Source organism: Ranitomeya variabilis, chromosome 2 (genome assembly GCF_051348905.1).
Source record: "Ranitomeya variabilis isolate aRanVar5 chromosome 2, aRanVar5.hap1, whole genome shotgun sequence".
NCBI lineage: Eukaryota > Metazoa > Chordata > Amphibia > Anura > Dendrobatidae > Ranitomeya > Ranitomeya variabilis.
Window position 1 is genome coordinate 305,245,763 of NC_135233.1, and position 21,735 is coordinate 305,267,497.

The 21,735-nt window shown below is 42.1% G+C and overlaps 1 protein-coding gene across 2 annotated transcripts in view; it reads left to right on the forward strand.

Annotated features, from left to right (window-relative positions):
* Nucleotides 1-10,958: 10,958 nt before the first annotated feature.
* Nucleotides 10,959-21,735, forward strand: part of KIAA1210 (KIAA1210 ortholog) — a 130,710-nt gene continuing 119,933 nt past the window's right edge. Inside the window, exon 1 of one of the 2 annotated variants that reach the window (XM_077285196.1) lies at nucleotides 10,959-11,243. The gene's annotated coding sequence lies outside the window, so the exon portion shown is untranslated. Of the gene's footprint in view, nucleotides 11,244-14,037; nucleotides 14,090-21,735 lie in introns of those variants that run through there. The other variant, XM_077285198.1, reaches the window with a different exon arrangement.

Here is a 21,735-nt window from a genome sequence, read left to right on the forward strand (position 1 = left end):
GTGTAGGATCCTTCAAAGGCTTGCTGTGGTGCATAACCCTACTATTCGGCCACCCCTAAACAGTGTTCACAAGCAGAAACGGTTGCAGTGGGCCCAGACATACATGAAGACTAATTTCCAAACAGTCTTGTTTACTGATGAGTGTCGAGCAACTCTGGACGGTCCAGATGGATGGAGTAGTGGATGGTTGGTGGATGGCCACCATGTCCCAACAAGGCTGCGACGTCAGCAAGGAGGTGGAGGAGTCATGTTTTGGGCTGGAATCATTTGGAACCAGCTGGTAGGGCCCTTTAAGTTTATTGAAGGTGTGAAAATGACCTCATCAAAGTATATAGAGTTTTTGACTGACAACTTTCTTCCATGGTCTAAAAAGCAGAAACGTGCCTTCAGGAACAAAATCATCTTCATGCATGACAATGAATACCTCTGAGTAATTGGCTGCTATGGGCATAAAAGTAGATAAACTCATGGTGTGGCCACCATGTTCCCCTGACCTCAACCCTATAGAGAACCTTTGGAGTATCATCAAACAAAAGATCTATGAGGGTGGGAGGCAGTTCACATCAAAACAGCAGCTCTGGGAGGCTATTCTGGATTCATGCAAAGAAATACAAGCAGAAACTCTCCATAAACTCACAAGTTCAATGGATGCAAGAATTGTGAAGGTGATATCAATGAAGGGCTCCTATGTTAACATGTAACTTGGCCTGTTAGGATATTTTGGAGTTAAATAGCTTTTTTGTTCAGTGAATGTGACCTCCTAATGCTGCAAATTCCACAAATGAGCATTTTCAATTCTTTAAAAAATATCAAATGTTTAGAAATACTACTGTGCGTAATAATTTGGAACAGTGCATTTTGAGTTTTTATTCATTTTGGAGATTATACTGTTATCATTGGGAGGTTTCTTCAATAAAATTCGATGTATACTCTAACGGGTGATGACTTTTATTAGACTGACTGTCATTTGCACTGACCATTTAGGAAAATCAGAGAAAAATGTCATTTGCATAATAATTTGGAACATAGTGTAAGTGCCCACTTTACATTTAATAATGTCAGGAGTCTCCCCCTGTACAGCTCCCCTATACAAAGTATGATGCTCTCTTATACACAGTATAATGCCCCCTCACTATATAGTACCACCCACACAGTATACTGACTCCTTAGTAGCCCCCAAACTGTTTGATGGCTCCAAAAATGTATAATGACCCCCACACTGTAATCTCCATTCTGTATAATGGCCCCCTAGATAGCCTCCATATACAGTAGCATAATGCACCAAATAGTCTACAATATAGTATAATGCACTCCCCATAGGCAGACTCTATAGCATAAGGCAGCCCCCATAGGCAGACACTGTAATAAGGCAGCACCCCCATATAGGCAGACCCTGTAATAAGGCAGTACCCCCATAGGCAGACTCTGTAGTATAAGGCAGCACCCCCATAGGCAGACCCTGTAATAAGGCAGCGCTCCCACAGTCAGACCCTGTAATAAGGCAGCACCCCCATAGTCAGACCCTGTAATAAGGCAGCCCCCATAATCAGACCCTGTAATAAGGCAGCCCCCATAGTCAGACCCCATAATAAGGCAACCCCCATAGTCAGACCCTGTAATAAGGCAGCCCCCCCATAAGCAGACCCTGTAATAAGGCGGCAGCACCCATAAAAAATAAATACTCACCTTTCTTCTTCCTGGTTCCTGCGCTGCTCCCGCTGATCTCCTGACAGCAGGCACCGGGCAGTGACGTCATGCACTCGCTTTCAATGTCGGCGACGTCAGACGCCGGCACTGACAGGGGAATGATGGGAGAAGGAGACTAGCGCTCCTTATCCCATCAATGCAATCAGCTGTATCGGCTATATGCCGGCACAGCTGATCTTCTGATGACGGCGGGGGCCCACTGCTGGCACAGGGCCCCCCCGCCTGCTCAGGGGCCCCATAGCGGCAGAGCAGGGAGATCGATTCTCCCTGCTCTGCCGCAGAATGTAACTGTTACAGCAGCGTAGCTCCGGATGACAACTTATATGGCGTTTCTGCATGGTACATACAGTATACTGTACATATTAAATTGTACCTGTATATCAAAGGACCTTTGGACCTACCATCATATTTATAACACCACAAGAAAAGATGATACTAGGTCTAATAAAGTATCAAACTGTAACAACTTTATTATTAAAATAATTTAGACAAAAGGTGAATGGAGATGACAATACAGAGTTATATATAAAAGGATATTGTGCCAAATAGCCCGCACCCTCTGCCCCCCGGTAGCTATGCTACTGCACACAGTATTCTGACTCTATATTGTATAATGCACTCCCCATAGGCAGATTCTATAGTATCCTGCAAACCCCCCTCACACGCTTGTAGACTCTATAGTATAATTCCCCCCAGGCAGACTCTGTAGTATAATACAGCCCCCCATGGGCAGATTCTATAGTAGGCAGACTCCATAATGAACCCCCATAGGCAGACTTTACATAGTATAATGCATTCCTCATAGGGAGACTCTATATAGTATAATGCACTCCCTGTAGGCAGACTCTAAATAGTATAATGCACTCCACATATGCAGACTCTATCTAGTATAATGCATTCCCCATAGGCACACTTTATATAGTATAATGCACTCCTCATAGGCAGGCTCTATATTGTATAATCCATTCCCCATAGGCAGACTCTATATAGTATAATGCACTCCCAAAAGGCAGACTATATACAGTCATGGCCAAAAGTATTGACACCCCTGCAATTGTGTCAGATAATACTCAGTTTCTTCCTGAAAATGATTGCAAACACAAATTCTTTGTTATTATTATTTTCATTTAATTTGTCTTAAATGAAAAAACACAAAAGAGAATGAAGCAAAAAGCAAAACATTGATCATTTCACACAACTCCAAAAATGGGCCAGACAAAAGTATTGGCACCCTCAGCCTAATACTAGGTTGCACAACCTGTAGCCAAAATAACTGCGACCATCCGCTTCCGGTAACCATCAATGAGTTTCTTACAATGCTCTGCTGGAATTTTAGACCATTCTTCTTTGGCAAACTGCTCCAGGTCCCTGATATTTGAAGGGTGCCTTCTCCAAACTGCCATTTTTAGATCTCTCCACAGGTGTTCTATGGGATTCAGGTCTGGACTCATTGCTGGCCACCTTAGAAGTCTCCAGTGCTTTCTCTCAAACCATTTTCTAGTGCTTTTTGAAGTGTATTTTGGGTCATTGTCCTGCTGGAAGACCCATGACCTCTGAGGGAGAAAAGAACGCACAAGGTCTCATCACTGAACAATCCGAACTTTTCTGCGACAAAACCGCCCCCACTCCGATCTCGGAAGCATCAACTTCCACCTGAAAAGGAAGAGAAACATCAGGCTGGCACAACACCGGAGCAGAAGAAAAACGGCGCTTAAGCTCCCGAAAGGCCTCCACAGCAGCAGGAGACCAATCTGCAACATCAGCACCCTTCTTTGTCAAATCAGTCAAAGGCCTGACAACGCTAGAAAAACCAGTTATGAATCGACGATAAAAGTTAGCAAAGCCCAAAAATTTCTGAAGGCCCTTAAGAGAAGTCGGTTGCGTCCAGTCACAAATAGCCCGAACCTTCACAGGATCCATCTCAATAGAAGAGGGGGAAAAAATGTACCCCAAAAAAGAAATCTTCTGAACCCCAAAAACACACTTTGAACCTTTAACAAACAGAGAATTGGTCCGCAAAACCTGAAAAACCCTCCTAACTTGTTGAATATGAGATTCCCAGTCATCCGAAAAAATCAAGATATCGTCCAAATACACAATCATAAATTTATCCAGATATTCACGGAAAATATTGTGCATAAAAGACTGAAAGACCGAAGGGGCATTTGACAGACCAAAAGGCATCACCAAATACTCAAAATGGCCCTCGGGCGTATTAAATGCGGTTTTCCACTCATCCCCCTGCTTAATTCGCACCAAATTATACGCACCGCGAAGATCAATCTTAGAGAACCACTTCGGCCCCTCAATGCGAGCAAATAAATCTGTCAGCAATGGCAAAGGATACTGATACTTGACTGTGATCTTATTCAAGAGTCTATAATCAATACAATGTCTCAAAGAACCATCGCTTTTAGCTACGAAAAAGAACCCCGCTCCAAGAGGAGACGAAGAAGGACGAATATGTCCCTTTTCCAAGGACTCCCTAATATACTCTTGCATGGCAGCATGTTCAGGTACAGACAGATTGAATAGACGACCCTTAGGAAATTTACTGCCAGGGATCAAATCTATGGCGCAATCGCAATCTCTGTGAGGAGGAAGAGAATTAAGAGTAGATTCCTCAAAAACCTCACGATAATCAGACAAAAACTCAGGAATTTCAGAGGGAATAGATGAAGCAATGGAGACCAAAGATGTGTCCCCATGATTTCCCTGACATCCCCAGCTTAGTACAGACATTGTTTTCCAGTCAAGGACTGGGTTATGAGTTTGCAACCATGGCAATCCCAGCACCAACACATCATGTAGATTATACAGTACAAGGAAGCGAATCACCTCTTGATGGTCTGGAGTCATACGCATAGTCACTTGTGTCCAGTATTGTGGTTTATTACTAGCCAATGGTGTAGAATCAATACCCTTTAAAGGTATAGGAACTTCCAGAGGCTCTAGATCAAACCCACAGCGCCTGGCATAGGACAAATCCATAAGACTCAAAGCGGCGCCAGAATCCACATACGCATCCGCAACAATAGAAGATAACGAACAAATTAGAGTTACAGACAAAATAAACTTGGACTGCAAAGTGCCAATAGCAGAGGATTTATCAACTTTCTTTGTTCGTTTAGAGCATGCTGATATAACATGAGTAGAATTTCCACAATAGAAGCACAAATGATTTTTGCGCCTATAAATCTGTCGTTCGCTTCTGGACAGAAAGCTATCACATTGCATACTCTGTGGTGCCTCTTCAGAAGACACCGCCAACTGGTGCACAGGTTTGCGTTCCCGTAAACGCCGATCAATCTGAATTGCCATTGTCATGGACTCATTCAGACCAGTAGGCGCAGGAAACCCCACCATGACGTCTTTTACAGCATCAGAGAGACCTTCTCTGAAAATTGCCGCCAGAGCGCACTCATTCCACTGAGTAAGCACAGACCATTTTCGAAATTTTTGGCAATATATTTCGGCTTCATCTTGCCCCTGAGAGAGGGCTATTAGGGCTTTCTCAGCCTGAATCTCCAAATTTGGTTCCTCATAAAGCAACCCCAAAGCCAGAAAAAACGCATCCACATTGAGCAACGCAGGATCCCCTGGTGCCAATGAAAATGCCCAATTTTGGGGGTCACCCCGCAGTAAAGAAATAACAATTTTTACTTGCTGGGCAGGATCTCCAGCAGAATGAGATCTCAGCGAAAGAAACAATTTACAATTGTATTTAAAATTTAGAAAACAAGATCGATCTCCAGAAAAAAACTCCGGTATAGGAATTTTAGGTTCAGACCGAGGAGCATGTAACAAAAAATCTTGTATATTCTGAACTTTAGAGGCAAGATTATTCAAATTGGTAGCCAGACTCTGGGGATCCATATTTCAACAGATAAAGTCTGAGCCATTCAGGGGTTAAGAGGAGAGGAAAACAGGAGACTGCAATTAGAGCTGGAGTGCAACTTCAGAGGAAGGAAAAAAAAAAAAAGGTTTCACACAGTTCCTTTTCTCTCCTGCTTCAGCCTATAGATTAAACATTTGGGCTGGCCATACTGTTATGGTTTCCAATGGCAAGGAAACATCAGAAGCATAGAATAAACGGACAAGCTCTCGGGTGATGGAAACTAGAGCTGACCGCGATGCTAAACCTACACACCACACTAGAAGTAGCCAGGGGGCATTCCTGCGTTGTCTCTAGATGCCGCGCGCCAGCCGGAGAACTAACTACCCCTGGTAGAAGAAAACACAGTCCTGGCTTGCCTCCAGAGAATGTCCCCACAGGAGATAGCAGCCCCCCACATATAATAACGGTGAGAGCAGATGAAAAGACACACGTAGTATTAAAGCAGATTTAGCACAGAGAGGCCCGCTAACTAAATAGCAGAAAGATACAACAGAGGACTTCGCGGTCAGCTGCAAAACCCTTCAAAACACCATCCTGAAATTACCTTAACTCATGTGACAACTCATGCCACTGGAGTGGTAATTTCAGCCCAACAAGAGCTTCCAGCTGCAGAGATTCACATAAGTGCAAACTGGACAAAACATACAAAAATAGACTTAAGGACTAAAGTGTCCAACTTAGCTGAGCAGAAAACTGGGAGCAGGAACATGCAACAGAATCACTCTGGATACATTGATGGCCAGCATTAGAATGACTGAGGAGCAAGGTTAAATAGGATACTCCCACATCCTGATAGGAACAGGTGAACTGAGAAGGCAAAGCTTGCAGGACACCAGTACCACAAGAGACCACCGGGGGAGCCCACGAACCGAATCACAACAGGCCTCTATAGAATAATGCACTCTCCATAGGCAGGCTCTATATAGTATAATCCATTCCCCATAGGCAGACTCTATATAGTATAATGCACTCCCCATATGTAGACTCTATACTGTATAATGCACCCCCCAAAGGCCAACTCTACATTGAATAATGCACTCCCCATAGGCAGACTCTATAGTATAATACACCCCCATAGGCAGGCTCTATATAGTATAATGCACCCCCTATAGGCAGACTCTTTTGTATAATGCACCCCCATAGGCAGACTCTATAGTATAATGCACTCCCCATAGGCAGATTCTATATAGTTTAATGCACTCCCCATGGGCAGACTCTATATTGTATAATGCATTCCCCATAGGCAGACTTTATTTGGAATAATGCACCCCCCAAAGGTCGACTCTATATTGAATAATGCACTCCACATATGCAGACTCTATAGTATAGTACACTTCCCATAGGGAGGCTCTATATAGTATAATGCACCCCCATGGGCAGGCTCTATTGTATAATGCACCTCCCATTGGCAGACTCTATAGTATAATGCACTCCCTCATAGGTACACTCTATATAGTATAATGCACCCTCAATAGGCAGACTCTATATTGTATCATGCACTCCCCATAGGCAGACTCTTTATACAGCTCTGGAAAAAAATAGGAGACCACTGCAAAATGTTCAGTTTATCTGATTTTCTCTTTATAGATATATTTTTGAGTAAAATGTAAATTGCTCTTTTATTCTATAAACTTCTGACAACATGTCTCCAAATTTCCAACCAATAAATTTTGTATTTTTTTTTTACAAAGAAAAACGGTCAAAATTAAAAAAACCCAGTGCTTTCAGACCTCATATAATAAAAAGAAAACATGTTCATAATCATTTAGAAACAACAAGATTAATGTTTTAACTCAAGAAATCAATATTTTGTGGAATAATTATGATCTTTCATGCAACTTGGCATGCTATCCACCAGTCTTTCACACTGCTTCTGGTGCAAAAAATTAAGCAGTTCTTCTTTGATGGCTTGTGACTATCCATCATCCACTTGATTACATTCCAGAGGTTTTCAATGGGGTTCAGGTCTGGAGATTGGGCTGCCCATGACAGGGTTTTGATGTGGTGGTCTCTTAATTTTTGCCAGAGCTGTAGTATAATGCACCCTCAATAGGCAGACTCTATATTGTATCATGCACCCCCTGTAGACAGACTTTATCTAGTTTTTTGCACTCTCCATAGGCAGACTCTACATAGTATAATGCACTCTCCGTAGGCAGACTCTATATAGTATAATGCACCCCCCATAGGCAGACTCTATAGTATAATAATGCACCCCATAGGCAGACTCTATAGTATAATGCAACCCCATAGGCATACTCTATAGTATAATGCACTCCCCATAGGCATACCATATAGTATAATGCACCCCCATAGGCGTACTCTATAGTATAATGCACCCCCATAGGATACTCTATAGAATAATGCACTCCCCATAGGCAGACTCTATATTGTATAATGTACTCCATATAGGCAAACTATATAGCATAATGCACCCCCCATAGGCAGACTCTATAGTATAATGCACCCCCATAGACTCTATAGTATAATGCACCCCATAGGCATACTCTCTACATTATAATGCACCCCCATAGGCAGACTCTATAGTATAATGCACCCCCTTAGGCTGACTCTATATTGTATAATGCACTCCACATAGGCAGACTCTATATAGTATAATGCAGCCCCCCATAGGCAGACTCTATATAATATAATGCACCATAAAATAAATAGTCACCTCTCCTCCTCGTTTCTTCGCTGCTCCTAGCGCCCCAACACCTCTGGACAGCGGGTGCGAGGTAAAGACGTCATCATGCCCGCTGTCAGTGTCTGTGTCAGTGACATCAGACGCTGAGAGGGGGAATGATGGGAGAGGGAGTGTAACATTCTCACTCTCATCAATGCGGTCAACTGTATCAGCATCTAGCCGATAAGGTTGACCTTGCGATGGTGCCATTACTTGGCCCCCTGGCTATAGCGGCCGGGCAGCAGTGCAATGAGATCAATTCTCCCTGCTCTGCCACAGAGTGTAACTGTATGGGCTCGCTGTGCACGCTGATACACTTACAGTAGCGTAGCTCTGGGTGGGCCCCCTCAGAGCACGGGGCCCGGGACCACTGCCCCCTCTGCTTCCCCGGTAGTTACACTACTGGTCCTCATTCTTCTAGGAAACTTATTCTGACCAGACCCGTTCTCTTCTGCATCAGCTCAGCTGCACTAGAACCTGCTCACTCTGCTATGTTTAGCCTATCTCTCCACTGCACACAGAACTTGCACTTGATGAGTCCTGGACTCTGACTCACTGTGTCTAAGGCCTCTTTCACACGTCCCTGTCTCCCGTACGTGTGGAGATAGTTTTCACACGTATCGGAGACACTTAGTGAATGGGTCTGTGCACATGTCAATGTGTTTCCATGAACCATGTGTCCATGTGAGCCACACATACTGTAGATATGTCCGTTTTTTTACCGGCAGCACGGGCCACAAAATGTCCTGCCCAGCACACGGATGACACACTCTGTGAATTGTATCCTTATCTACAGTATGGTGCATCTAGTGGACAGACCTTCCGCATTCCCAGGGATGGCCTTAGGCATAGCCTGTAGGAGAGCCGAACACACAACACCGGCCATAGGGATAAGATAAAACATTACTTTTTATCACACATATAACATAAATACATAAAACTTCCCAAAAACCTCTTTGTTGCCATGACATCTTATTCATCTCAGCCTCCCCCCTACAGAAGCATCGGACTGCACTCAGATGACAGATGAGTGCAGTTCGATTTCGGACTGACTGGTTAATTTTTTTCTCCCTCTTCAACCTCATTCGAGAGAATCGAATCACACTATGCTGAGATTCTGATCAGAGTGTGATTTCATAATAAGGGTACGGTCACATCTGTGTATATAAAGTAGTTGAGATTCTCAGCCAGAAAAGTTGGAGAGTGTCAGGCGAGGGTCATGCATTTTTTTTTACTCACCTAGCATCCATCCATGCGTATGCAATCCATATGCAATGCGTTTTTAACATCAGCTTTTACAAGCAGTAATATCTGTCATTTCAAGCTAGTTTTCTGACTAATTAAGCAATCTTATATACAGATATAGATAGATATATAGATGTCATTGTGATATATAATAAGTGCAATGCATGCGTGACTTTCTGTGCATGTATTTAGCTAATAATTACATTTTTTTTTTTAAATGATGCGGAGTTCCCCTTATTTTTCTTAACCAGCTGAGGGAAAGCCAACAGCTGGGGGCTGATGTTTATAGTTTGGGAAAGGGGTAATAAACATGGAGCTTCCCAGGCTATTAATATCAGCTCCTAGCTGTCTGCGTAGCCTTTACTGGTTATTAATAAGGGATGACCCCCCAAAAATTATGTAGTGTTCCCCCTATTTTTATTACTAGCAAAGGCTAGGCGTGTACAGCTGCAGGCTGATATTAATAGCCCAGGAAGAGGATATTGGCCCCCTCCCAGAGTAATAACATCAGCCCTCAGCCAACCCTGAAATGGTGCATCCATTAGATTAGCCAATTCTGGCACTTAGCCTTGGCTCTTCCCACTAGCCCTGGTGCGGTGCGGTAGGAAGTGGGGTAATAGTATTGGGGTTGACGTCATCTTTGTAATGTCAGCTTACCTCAAGCCCAGAGGGTAGTAATGGAGAAAAATATGAGGGACCATACACCATTTGTAGTTTATTCTATCTATATATCTATTCTATTCTGATGGTTCACGCTGAGAATTTACTGTACTTGGCTGATGAAATGTCCGGTTTCCTATGAGATGGGTGCATAAAAATCACACGGCTCATGCATGGTTCATGTGCTGTGCCATTTTTTTCTCGCACCTGTTGACTTTCATTGGCGAGCCTTTGCGGCCATACACAGCATGCTGCAAATTTTTCCTCACTCCAATTCCAGGTGATGAAAAATTGCAGATGAACACTAACAATGGAGCGAGTGCAATACAAGGTTTTCTCGAATTGCATTTGCCAAGTTTAAACGCAGATGTGAGTGAATCCTGAGCCCGATTCTCACGGATGAGAGAAACTATGCTGGTGTGACCCTAGCCTTAGAGATGGCAATATCTGCATCTTGAGGATAGTCACTGTATAAAAAGTTTTAGACTAGATGGGTAAATGTGATCCATACGTTTGTGACATCTGTTTTGACATTGCTAACGTAATATGAAAGAAACAAATTCTGTAGCAGAAAAAGCCCTGTGTGAACCTGACCTTTCTGACAAAGAAAATAAGATCTATATTTTCCATGAGCAATTATCATAAAGAGGAAAAAATGACAATCATCAGCCAGCAGTAAAACCAAGACATACTTTGTCTATGACAAAATAAAACTAAAGTAACAAAAAGTAGAAATATTTACAATGCAGTGAAAAAGGGGTTAATTGCATAAAGTGCAGGATCTGTAGATTGTAAAGAGGTGGATGTGAGTGAGAGCAGGCAGGACTTAGCCACACTTTATTGGGTGGTGCAGACAGTGCTGTGAGCTGCAGCCCACAACTATACAGCAGATCCCAGTCATTCACTGCTCTCAGTCTGGGCGGTGACAGTGGCTGGAGGCTTTATTGGGCTGGAGAGGAAACTCTGGATGGAGCAGCAGCAGCAGCAGCAGCAGCACGTCAGCTGAAGGAGGCAGGAAGGAAACAGAGGAGACCTGGGCTGCTGCATGTAAGTAACCATCACCCATCCTACTGCTGGCTGTAAGTAACCATCTGCCAGCCTACTGCCGGCTGTAAGTAGCCATCTGCCAGCCTACTGCCGGCTGTAAGTAGCCATCACCCAGCCTACTGCTGGCTGTAAGTAGCCATCACCCAGCCTACTGCTGGCTGTAAGTAGCCATCACCCAGCCTACTGCTGGCTGTAAGTAGCCATCACCCAGCCTACTGCTGGCTGTAAGTAGCCATCACCCAGCCTACTGCTGGCTGTAAGTAGCCATCACCCAGCCTACTGCTGGCTGTAAGTAGCCATCACCCAGCCTACTGCTGGCTGTAAGTAGCCATCACCCAGCCTACTGCTGGCTGTAAGTAGCCATCACCCAGCCTACTGCTGGCTGTAAGTAGCCATCACCCAGCCTACTGCTGGCTGTAAGTAGCCATCACCCATCCTACTGCTGGCTGTAAGTAGCCATCACCCATCCTACTGCTGGCTGTAAGTAGCCATCACCCATCCTACTGCTGGCTGTAAGTAGCCATCACCCAGCCTACTGCCGGCTGTAAGTAAACCACCCAGCCTACTGCCGGCTGTAAGTAGCCATCACCCAGCCTACTGCCGGCTGTAAGTAGCCATCACCCAGCCTACTGCCGGCTGTAAGTAGCCATCACCCAGCCTGCTGCCGGCTGTAAGTAGCCATCACCCAGCCTGCTGCAAGTAGCCATCACCCAGCCTGCTGCCGGCTGCAAGTAGCCATCACCCAGCCTGCTGCCGGCTGTAAGTAGCCATCACCCAGCCTGCTGCCGGCTGTAAGTAGCCATCACCCAGCCTGCTGCCGGCTGTAAGTAGCCATCACCCAGCCTGCTGCCGGCTGTAAGTAGCCATCACCCAGCCTGCTGCCGGCTGTAAGTAGCCATCACCCAGCCTGCTGCCGGCTGTAAGTAGCCATCACCCAGCCTGCTGCCGGCTGTAAGTAGCCATCACCCAGCCTGCTGCCGGCTGTAAGTAGCCATCACCCAGCCTGCTGCCGGCTGTAAGTAGCCATCACCCAGCCTGCTGCCGGCTGTAAGTAGCCATCACCCAGCCTGCTGCCGGCTGTAAGTAGCCATCACCCAGCCTGCTGCCGGCTGTAAGTAGCCATCACCCAGCCTGCTGCCGGCTGTAAGTAGCCATCACCCAGCCTGCTGCCGGCTGTAAGTAGCCATCACCCAGCCTGCTGCCGGCTGTAAGTAGCCATCACCCAGCCTGCTGCCTGCTGCTGGCTGTAAGTAGCCATCACCCAGCCTGCTGCTGGCTGTAAGTAGCCATCACCCAGCCTGCTGCTGCCTGGGGCTCTCATCATCTTTGGGGGGCTGAAGGGGAGCAATAGTCACTGGTATGATGTTATTTCCAGTGATGGCAGCTCAGGGCTTTGTGGGAACTTCATAGTACACATGGAATCTACATGGACATGTACAATTGAATTCTTCTTTAACTATTGCTCACATGCATTAATGCTAATTTTATAAGGCAGATGAGAAAATAATGACCTCCACTAATAAACAGCAAAATGTGATCTCTATGTATCCATCTATACACCGGCTGGATGGTTACACCCCATGTGTCATAGTAATGCTACTTATTTCTCTTATGTTGCTCTACTTGAGTCTTTGTGTCTTTAATAGTTTGTTGCTTTTTCTATGTCAATGTGCTTTTGATTAATGGTGTAAAAAGTCCCTTCATTACTTCTCTATTTCCCCATATTCGTGTTTAACAAAGTCTACTTATGTGCATTTCAGCATTGCTTACAGCTGGTGCTCACCATTAAAGGGGAAGTTTGCTAATGGGTGGTTTCAACATGCAGAGTTTGTTGGAAAAAAAACGTAGTTTTTTATGTAATCCTTTGAGCCAAAGTCAGAAGTAGAAGAGAAGTTCTTTCTTCATGTTTCCTTTTTAAATCTAATTTTAGCGTTGGCTGAAGAAACTGCATGAAAAACTCAAAAACTAGGGCTTTTTTAAGTGCTGTATTTGGAGCAACCCTGAAACTATGTGCACACAGTCTTTTTTTTTTTTTCTCTGTGCTTTTGGAGCAGAAACTCAAAGGATCTGGAGCGTTTCTGTTCCAGAATCTCCTTGAAAGACTGTGTGCACATTTTTAAGTTGTTTTATGGTGTGGATCTGCTCCAAAGCCTTAAAAATGCTTGAAATACTCTTCCTATTAAGTCTAGTGTTAAACACTTTTCTGTTTACATGTTCAGGTTTTTAAGCAATTTTACTTTTTTTCTTTGGAATTTGACAAAAAGACTGGTGGGGAAAAAAAGCGCAAAATCAGCAGTGCCCAAATTCCGCTTGGACATGCTGCGTTGTATTTTCCGCAGCATGTCAATTCCACAGCGTTTTACACCTGCTTCTCAATAGGAATCCTCAGGTGTAAAACGCAGGTGAAATCTGCACAAAGAACGCTGTAAATTCGCGGGTAATCAGCAGGTAAAGTGCGTTTTACCTGAGGATTTTTCAAAAACTGAGTGGAAAAATCGGCACAGAAGTCCGCAACGTGCGCACATAGCCTTCAGGTAGATTCCTCTATGAAGTTGAGTCCAAATTTGACATTTTGTGTCAAAATGCTGCAAAAAAATGATTTTAAGGGTGTGTGCACATGACTAATGCTGACGGCAGACCAACCAAGATTTTCCTAGGTGAAGTTGCTAAAGGAAAAATCCGGTGATCTTTTTACTGAAGCGGCTTCCCTGACGTTTTTGCAGTGTCTCCCCTGCTGGGGTCTGTTCCCTATACTTTCAGTTATAAACAGCAGGGAGTTTCCAAACAAAGCCACAGGAAAAATTCTCTTTTAACCACTTCTCGGTCTCTGAGGCCACGTGCACATGGTGAGTTTTTGATGTTGCAGCATTTCTGCACCTATTGCTTTTCTTCTTTCGTCATTGTGTTTTGATGCTGTTTTTTTTTTTTTTTGTTTGTTTGGTTTTTTTGTTTTAATACTTCCTATTATTTTGCTTTGACAAATCTTTACTGATAGTCAGTCAGGCGCTGATTACATATGATTTTTTATTTATTTTGTTTTTAAATGTGGATTTTCCGTATATAAGTAGTTCTAAGTAGAAAATCGGCACAAAAAACTCGGTGAACCAGCAAGAGAAATTGACATGTTGCGGATTTCAAACACGTATTAACGCAGTTAACTCAACAAAAAAAGACTACAAACATAAGAGAATAGTAAAAACTCTTCAAAAAAGCAACATTTCCTCATGCTGTCACCATTGTTTGAGCGCCTCAAAGAAAAGCTACGCAGGATATATATATATATATATATATATATATATATATATATATATATATATATATATATATATATATATATATATATATATATATTTTTTACTTTTTATGCCAATGCAAAAAAAAAAAATGGCAAAGCATAAAATAAGTACTTGTCTTATGCATGCCAAAAAAAATGATTGAATGCATATGTGAAATTCGTACTTGTGAATGCAACTTAAGGCTATGTTCCCACGATGAGTTTTTGGCGACTTTTTTTACTTGCATTTTTTTATCCACAATCTATTTTATTGACTAGGTGAAAAAAAAATCTGCAGCATCAAAAGCTCATCGTGGGAACATAGCCCAAATCGTGTGGTTCATTTTATATTTTTTCAGTATGTATTTTTCTATTTTCATCTTATGTGACACTATGTAGCTGCATAATATATACAAGCAAAATAAATAATTATCAACAGCGATAAGCAGAAACCTTTTTTTTTTTTTTTTTCTAAATGCTATTAAAAACGTGTGTAATCACAACTGTTAATTTTCCTGTTAAATAATTTGTCATCGGTTACTGTAAGTTTCATTTCTCACAGTCATTCTTCTTGTGTCCAGTAGGTGTCCTCAGACTATTACTGTTCCTTTGCTCATTCATTATAGGGACTTTTGTGGAAATCCCTGATCTGGATTTACTTAGGGCAGCGGTCACATGGGATATATTGTTTTACCAGAGACCACACACATTGTGATGATTACCAGTTTTTGTTTTTTTTTATTTTTATTTTTTTACAAGTTTTACTGCATATTTTAGCATTAGGGGTTTGCTGTAGTAACTGTGGCAGCTTAAATAATTGCTAAAGACTGGCTATATATGCGTTTAATAAGTTGATAATATTGCAATACTCGCTTTTTTAGCAGCTTTAGGAAAATTAAATTATTTCTAAGCATTATCCAAAATCCTAAATTATTTCTAATTTGCGATGAAAAAATTTTTATATAAAAGGGGTGTCCCCAGCTGAAATAAAATTAAAAATAAATAGTCTTAAAATTAATAAACAGGCACAGTGACCCTTCAGCACCCATGTAGGTCTAGAACGGCCACTCTGAAGGTCTGCTACATTCAGACGTTACTTTCTGTCTATGCTTCGCAGTATAGAGTAAAAGACGCTGGCGGTGCAACTGCAAAAATAGCGCCAAAGCCACCGGTGCTTTCCTGTAGCCGCTTCACCTGGAAAAACTTGCCGTGTGCACATGGCCTAAGGAATGCTTCTTCTTTGGAGAGGATTTTTTTTTTTTCTTGTTTCCTGAATTGGCACTACAAATTTTTGTTTTGTAGTGTACTTAAGGTGAAACTTAAAAAAAAAAACAAAAAAAAAACACCTAGATCTTAAAAGAGATTCCTTTATTGTGGTATACAATTTCTCCATGAATTCTCTCTGCCTTCCTGAAAATAAAGATGAAAAAGCATGTAGTCACTGGAGACAGCTTGTCAGGATAACTGTCCGCTCTTTGTTCCTTGATGAATGAAAAAAAATTATATATATATTTTTTTTTTCTCAAGAATCATTTTTGAAGTGCTGCTGTCATGGGGGCTCGGGTGATCATTTATAAGCTCCTCACCGGTTATTTGCCTTTGCTAACGCGTACTTGTTCGGTGTAATTTTATACCAAGTTCAATGAGAATTCTAGGAATATTCCCAAGCCTCAATTCTCATATTGTATAAGGAAAGTTATAGGCCTCATATTTCTACAGTTGTGTGGTTCGGTGTCAAGTGTTGCATTTCCGGACTTTGCTTTGGGTGCGCTCCCTTTTTGTTACTTATTATTATAAAATACCCCATAGAGTATTGTTTTCTGTAACACAGGATCTTCCAGGTGAGATTGAATGTGTTTCAATATTGTGACTAGTCCCATAAGAAAATTAGACGTGTATTTTTCAAACAATCCGAGACTTGGATTACAGTATATATATTGACGAGTCCCAATACATATGGACGAATATGACATTTATTGCGATCTAATGGAGCATATTTACAGTTTTTCCATGGAGAATCTCTACAAGGGTTGTATTGGATTTTTAAAATCCTCAGCATCATTATTTGCAAATATATTCTGCTGCACCTAAACGGGGTACGGGAAACTCGATTCACTTACGTCGGATGCAGAACATCAGCAGATTTGAAGAGGATTTAGGTACTGAATTTGTGTCCATGTTCTCATCACATTTTTTTACTTGCAGATTTACGGTAACTTGTTGTGGTGCAAAAACGTAAAATCCACATTGCTATGATTTTCCTGCAGTTCAAAGTGTGAACTGAATGTGACTGCAGAAAGTTCAACACAAAATCTAGAGATTTGCCAAGGACTTGCTGCAAAACAAAGGATGAAATTGGTAGAAAATATGCATCCAAAATAATGGACCTGTAACGTGCGGGGGGTGGCTGCAGCCAAATCTATAGTGGAAAAAATGCCACTTTGTAAATGTTGGAAATTTTTCTTTACATTTGTAAGCACAATTCAGGACAAATATTCATTAATCTAGTTTTGTATTTAATTGAACAGATGTGGTAAGACCGGGTTTACACATGTTTGCAACCTAATTTTCACATGTATTAATTATCCTTCTCCTACTAAAAGAAAAGGGGAGGAAAAAAAATAAACCACACACATGTGCCTGCATCACGTGGAGACGTTATTTACATTCCGTGGTAAAACTGAATTTACACATAGTTGATGGATCATACAAAACTACTATCAATACGTCAGACTCATAGCTATAATTAGCTGAGATATATCCACCTACAGTTTAATGCTTTACATTACTTGCCTGGATATTTTTTTGATGGTCACAGTATTGTTATTTCCTTAGTATGTCAAGATTAAACCTTTTGTATGACTGTATGTAAATCCAGAACTCTTCTAGTGAAAATTTTTTTTATATATATATATTTATATTTATTGAAAATTGCCCTAAAGTTTAAGAGTTTGGGCACAGGTTTTTGTAACATTGCCCCAACTAATATAGCATATTCATGCAAGAAATATCTCACCTAATTAAGGTTGTGGAGAACTATTCCTAACCTATTGCAGAAGAAGCTCTTCTAGTACATTCATGTAAGGTTAAGTGCAAAAATGCGGCGGATATTCCGCTTGCTTAAAATTGGCGTCATTTTACATTGCCAGCACACTGCATGCCATTCTAAGAAATTGCATGCTGCATAAAATATCCGCTGGGTAAACAGACATGAGCTGCGGGTTTAAAGGTGATCTGTCAGTAGGATTAACAATCCTAAGGCATCTGTATGGACATGTAGGTCATAGGAAGCTGAATAAAAGGAGACCTTTAATATATGCGATCCATTGTCTTATTCTAGAGAAATTCATATGTATCTTATATGTACTTGAGCTGTTAATATTTATGGGAAGTACATAGATCTCTCTGGGAATCTGCCTCTAGAGATTATTGTAAATGAAGAGGCGTTACTAGTGTGATGTGTAATGGCTGCTCTCCTGATCTCGCTGCAGAGCTGTGTGTAATTATAACTAACACACTATAGCATTTATATTTATTTTACTCACTTATAGCACCATTAATTCCACACCGCTTTACAGACATCATCAGCATTAAGCACATCTGCAGGTTCCTCTCTGCTTCAGCTTCCCTCTCACAGGCCAGTGTTAACATACAGCAGAGATGTGAGAACTGCAGCAAATGTGTTTGAGATAAGGTTCAGTTCTACTGTTCTGTGTTAGTTATGTGTCTCACACTGGTAACTCCTCCTTTCATTTACAATAAGTCCTGGAGGCAGGTTATCGGGGACATCTATGTCCAACATATAGTCCTGAACAGCTCATTTTACATAAGAAAAATGTGGATTTTTGGAATTAGATGTCGGATCGCAGATATCAAGGTATCATTTTATTCAGCTTCCTATGACCTACATGCCCATACAGATGTATTAAGAGGGATGATCCTATTGACAGATTCCCTTTAAAATCCACAGGATGCCTATTTAAGCTGCAGATATAGGGCGAGTTTCTGTTTTCGCAATATAAAGGGTGAAATGTGCAGCAAACCTGCATTTTTAGCAATTATATCCACAGTGGTAAATGGCTTTTGAGGGTATCACAGAGGGATCGCTACTTCCAGAGGCTCATGGTAAATATCTTTTCATGGGAATCATGTGATGTAAACCACACAATGCCACCATGAAGTAACATATTCTTCCCGAAAAGCAATGACTCTAGAAGAGTATAACTGGATAATGCCGCATGTGAAGAGGCATACTGCCATAGTTATTCAAAATAATTTATACCAAAAAAATCTGTGTAAAAATTAATATATGAAGAGATTGTGTGTAGGCAATTGTATTAGGTATTCTTATTTATTAGGTTTTATATACAGTAGTACCATCATTCCAAAGTGCTGTGCAGACATCATCGCTGTCCCCTTTGGAGCAAACAACCTAAATTCCCTATCAGTAGATCCACAGAAAATTTGCGTAAATACAGGGAAAACATAAACTATATTTATGTTTAATCATTCAGCTGGGTGATGAAAACTAAATCTCTGAGCACTAAAAAATACTCGGAGGACCCCTGAGCGTGCTCGGGAAGTCTCGAGTAACGAGTATATTCACTCATCACTAGTGCTAAACCCTGAGCCCCCTGTGCTGCCCATACAACACAGACCAGAGCACAGAATCATCTGGAGAACCTGTTTTTGTTGTTATATATAATAAATCCACTACATTAGGTGCGAAGTATCCAAGTCAATATGGATATGTAAATTAGTACACTGCTTAGCTTTGGTTGGGGGATGTAAATTCCACTTTTTTTTTTTTTTATTGTGTGGATCAAGATGTTCTAGAACAAATGAATATCATATCTGTATACTGGAATATGACTTGTATTTGGGCCCCAAAAGTAGGGCTGTGGAGTCGGTAAACCAAACCTCCGACTCCACCAAAATGGGCTCAGACTCCACAGCCCTGCCCAAAAGAATGGTCCAATAGTTCTAAATATATATTTTTGTTTTTAAGTGAAAACATTTTTTTTTCTCTCTGTTTAGAGGACAGGGTGTTGCCACGCAATGTTGGTATACGTGTATATAGAAACAAGCCAGATATTGTGTCTGCGTGGTCCTGAAGTGACCTTCTGGGTGACCAATTATCTGAGTCCTATGATGGGTATTGCTTAGATTTCAGTGTAATTCTACACTGGTAAGTGCCGACATCTTGCTTGTGGCACCACATGACCATAACATCCACTTCCTGACCTACAGCCAGGACTAGGTTAAAGGTCTCCACAAGAAAAAAAGCAACTCCTGAGATCTTATTACTGTGTCAATAGGGGCGGCTGAGTGAATATCTGTAAATAGTTTATAGGAAGGGTGATCAGAAGGTGCGTGCTGTGTCACACTCCCTAACTTTTATTATCTGCTAGTATTTATGGGGATAAGGTTACTACACACACATCTTGTCTTTATTGCCAAGCTACATGACGATTACATGTGAGACTTTAAAGGATTTGTTGGTCCACCCAGCAATAAAATCACAATTCAGGTGGAGTTATGTCCTCCACATGGATAAATGTCCTTCTGTAAAGTTTGGTTAGGTTACTGCCAAATCTAATCTGGACTCTGCCGGCCATTTTGCTCTAATTTACTGGTTCATTGTATTGTAGCTCTTACCATGCTTGTTTGTGGGCCCCCTGCCTCCTTCCGAGCCTTCTCTTATGGTAGCTTATCTCACCGAGAATAGAAAGATCGGTATTCCGACATTGAACATTCTGGATCCTTCTCTCCCCAAGATACCATTTGTTAGGTGAGAGTCGGGAGGCTCCTGTACACTAGTCTAGTCTAATGTATATGGGGGTCCCTAAATCAAAGGAAGGGTCACCTAGCTTTGTGCTGTTCTATTGGTTGTACTAACAAATTATGAATAGAGTAAGCAGTTTTGTTTATGGTTTTTTTTGTTTTTTTTCATGCAAAACTAACATTGTTAATTTTTATGCTTTGCAATTTTTCATGTTTATTTCAAATGGAGCAGAGTAGCCTATTGCATTAGATAAATTTACTGTAGACTTCTTGCTCCATACTGAGATGTGCTATAACCCAAATAACAAGGTACATTAAAGCAGGGGTGTCAAACTGCATTCCTCGAGGGCCTCAAACCATGAGTGTTTTCAAGATTTCCTTAGCATTCCACAAGGTGCTGGAATCATTCTGTGCAGGCGATTAAATTATCACCTGTGCAATACAAGGAAATCCTGAAAACATGACCTGTTGGCGGCCCTCGAGAAATGCAGTTTGACACCTCTGCATTAAAGCATCTGAAATGTTGTGCTCCATGGTGGACGTCTGTGCGATGACCACACTAATGACTACATGTTAGTGTCTGGTGCTCATCATGACACAGTGTCAAATAGATTTTATCTACTTTTTTGGGGAGAGAAAGAAGCAGGCCATCAAAATGTATTACAGCAGGGCTAAACCCAAGTTTTCTGTCACCCAGGCAAAAGAGTAAATGTACTGCTCTCATTCAGATGATTTTTGCATATGATTGCTATCCATGTGTCTGGTGTGTATTGGCCACACAGTGCTCCATACTGTATAATGGCCATACAGTGCTCCATACTGTATAATGGCCACACATGATGCTCCATACTGTATAATGGCCACACATGATGCTCCATACAGTATATTGGCCACACATAATGCTCCATACTGTATAATGGCCCCACACGATGCTGCGTACAGTATACTTGCCCCACGTGATGGTCCATACAGTATAATGGCCCCACATGATGCTGGGTACAGTATAATGGCCACATATAATGCTGGGTACAGTATAATTGCCCCACACGATGCTCCATACAGTATAATGGCCCCACACAATGCTGGGTACAGTATAATGGCCACACATAGTTACCCCCACCCCCATCATTGCCTTCTCCATCACTACACACCCACACCCACACCTTTCACCTCGCAACAGCCGGCAGCTTCCACTCCCACGGCGCTGAATGGTGTCATCCAGCTGCGCCGCTGACTGCTCACGTCGCTGCAGCTGTGATACGCCCCTGATAAAGACCTCTCCGTGTCTCCTGTGCCAGTCAGTGTCAGAGCGAGGAGCAATATCTGCTCCGATCCGACACAGCCAGTGTCCGCTCTCTACACCTCGTACACATGCAACTCCGCTCCATACACCTTGCACATGTGGCTCTGCTCCGTACACCTTGTACACACACG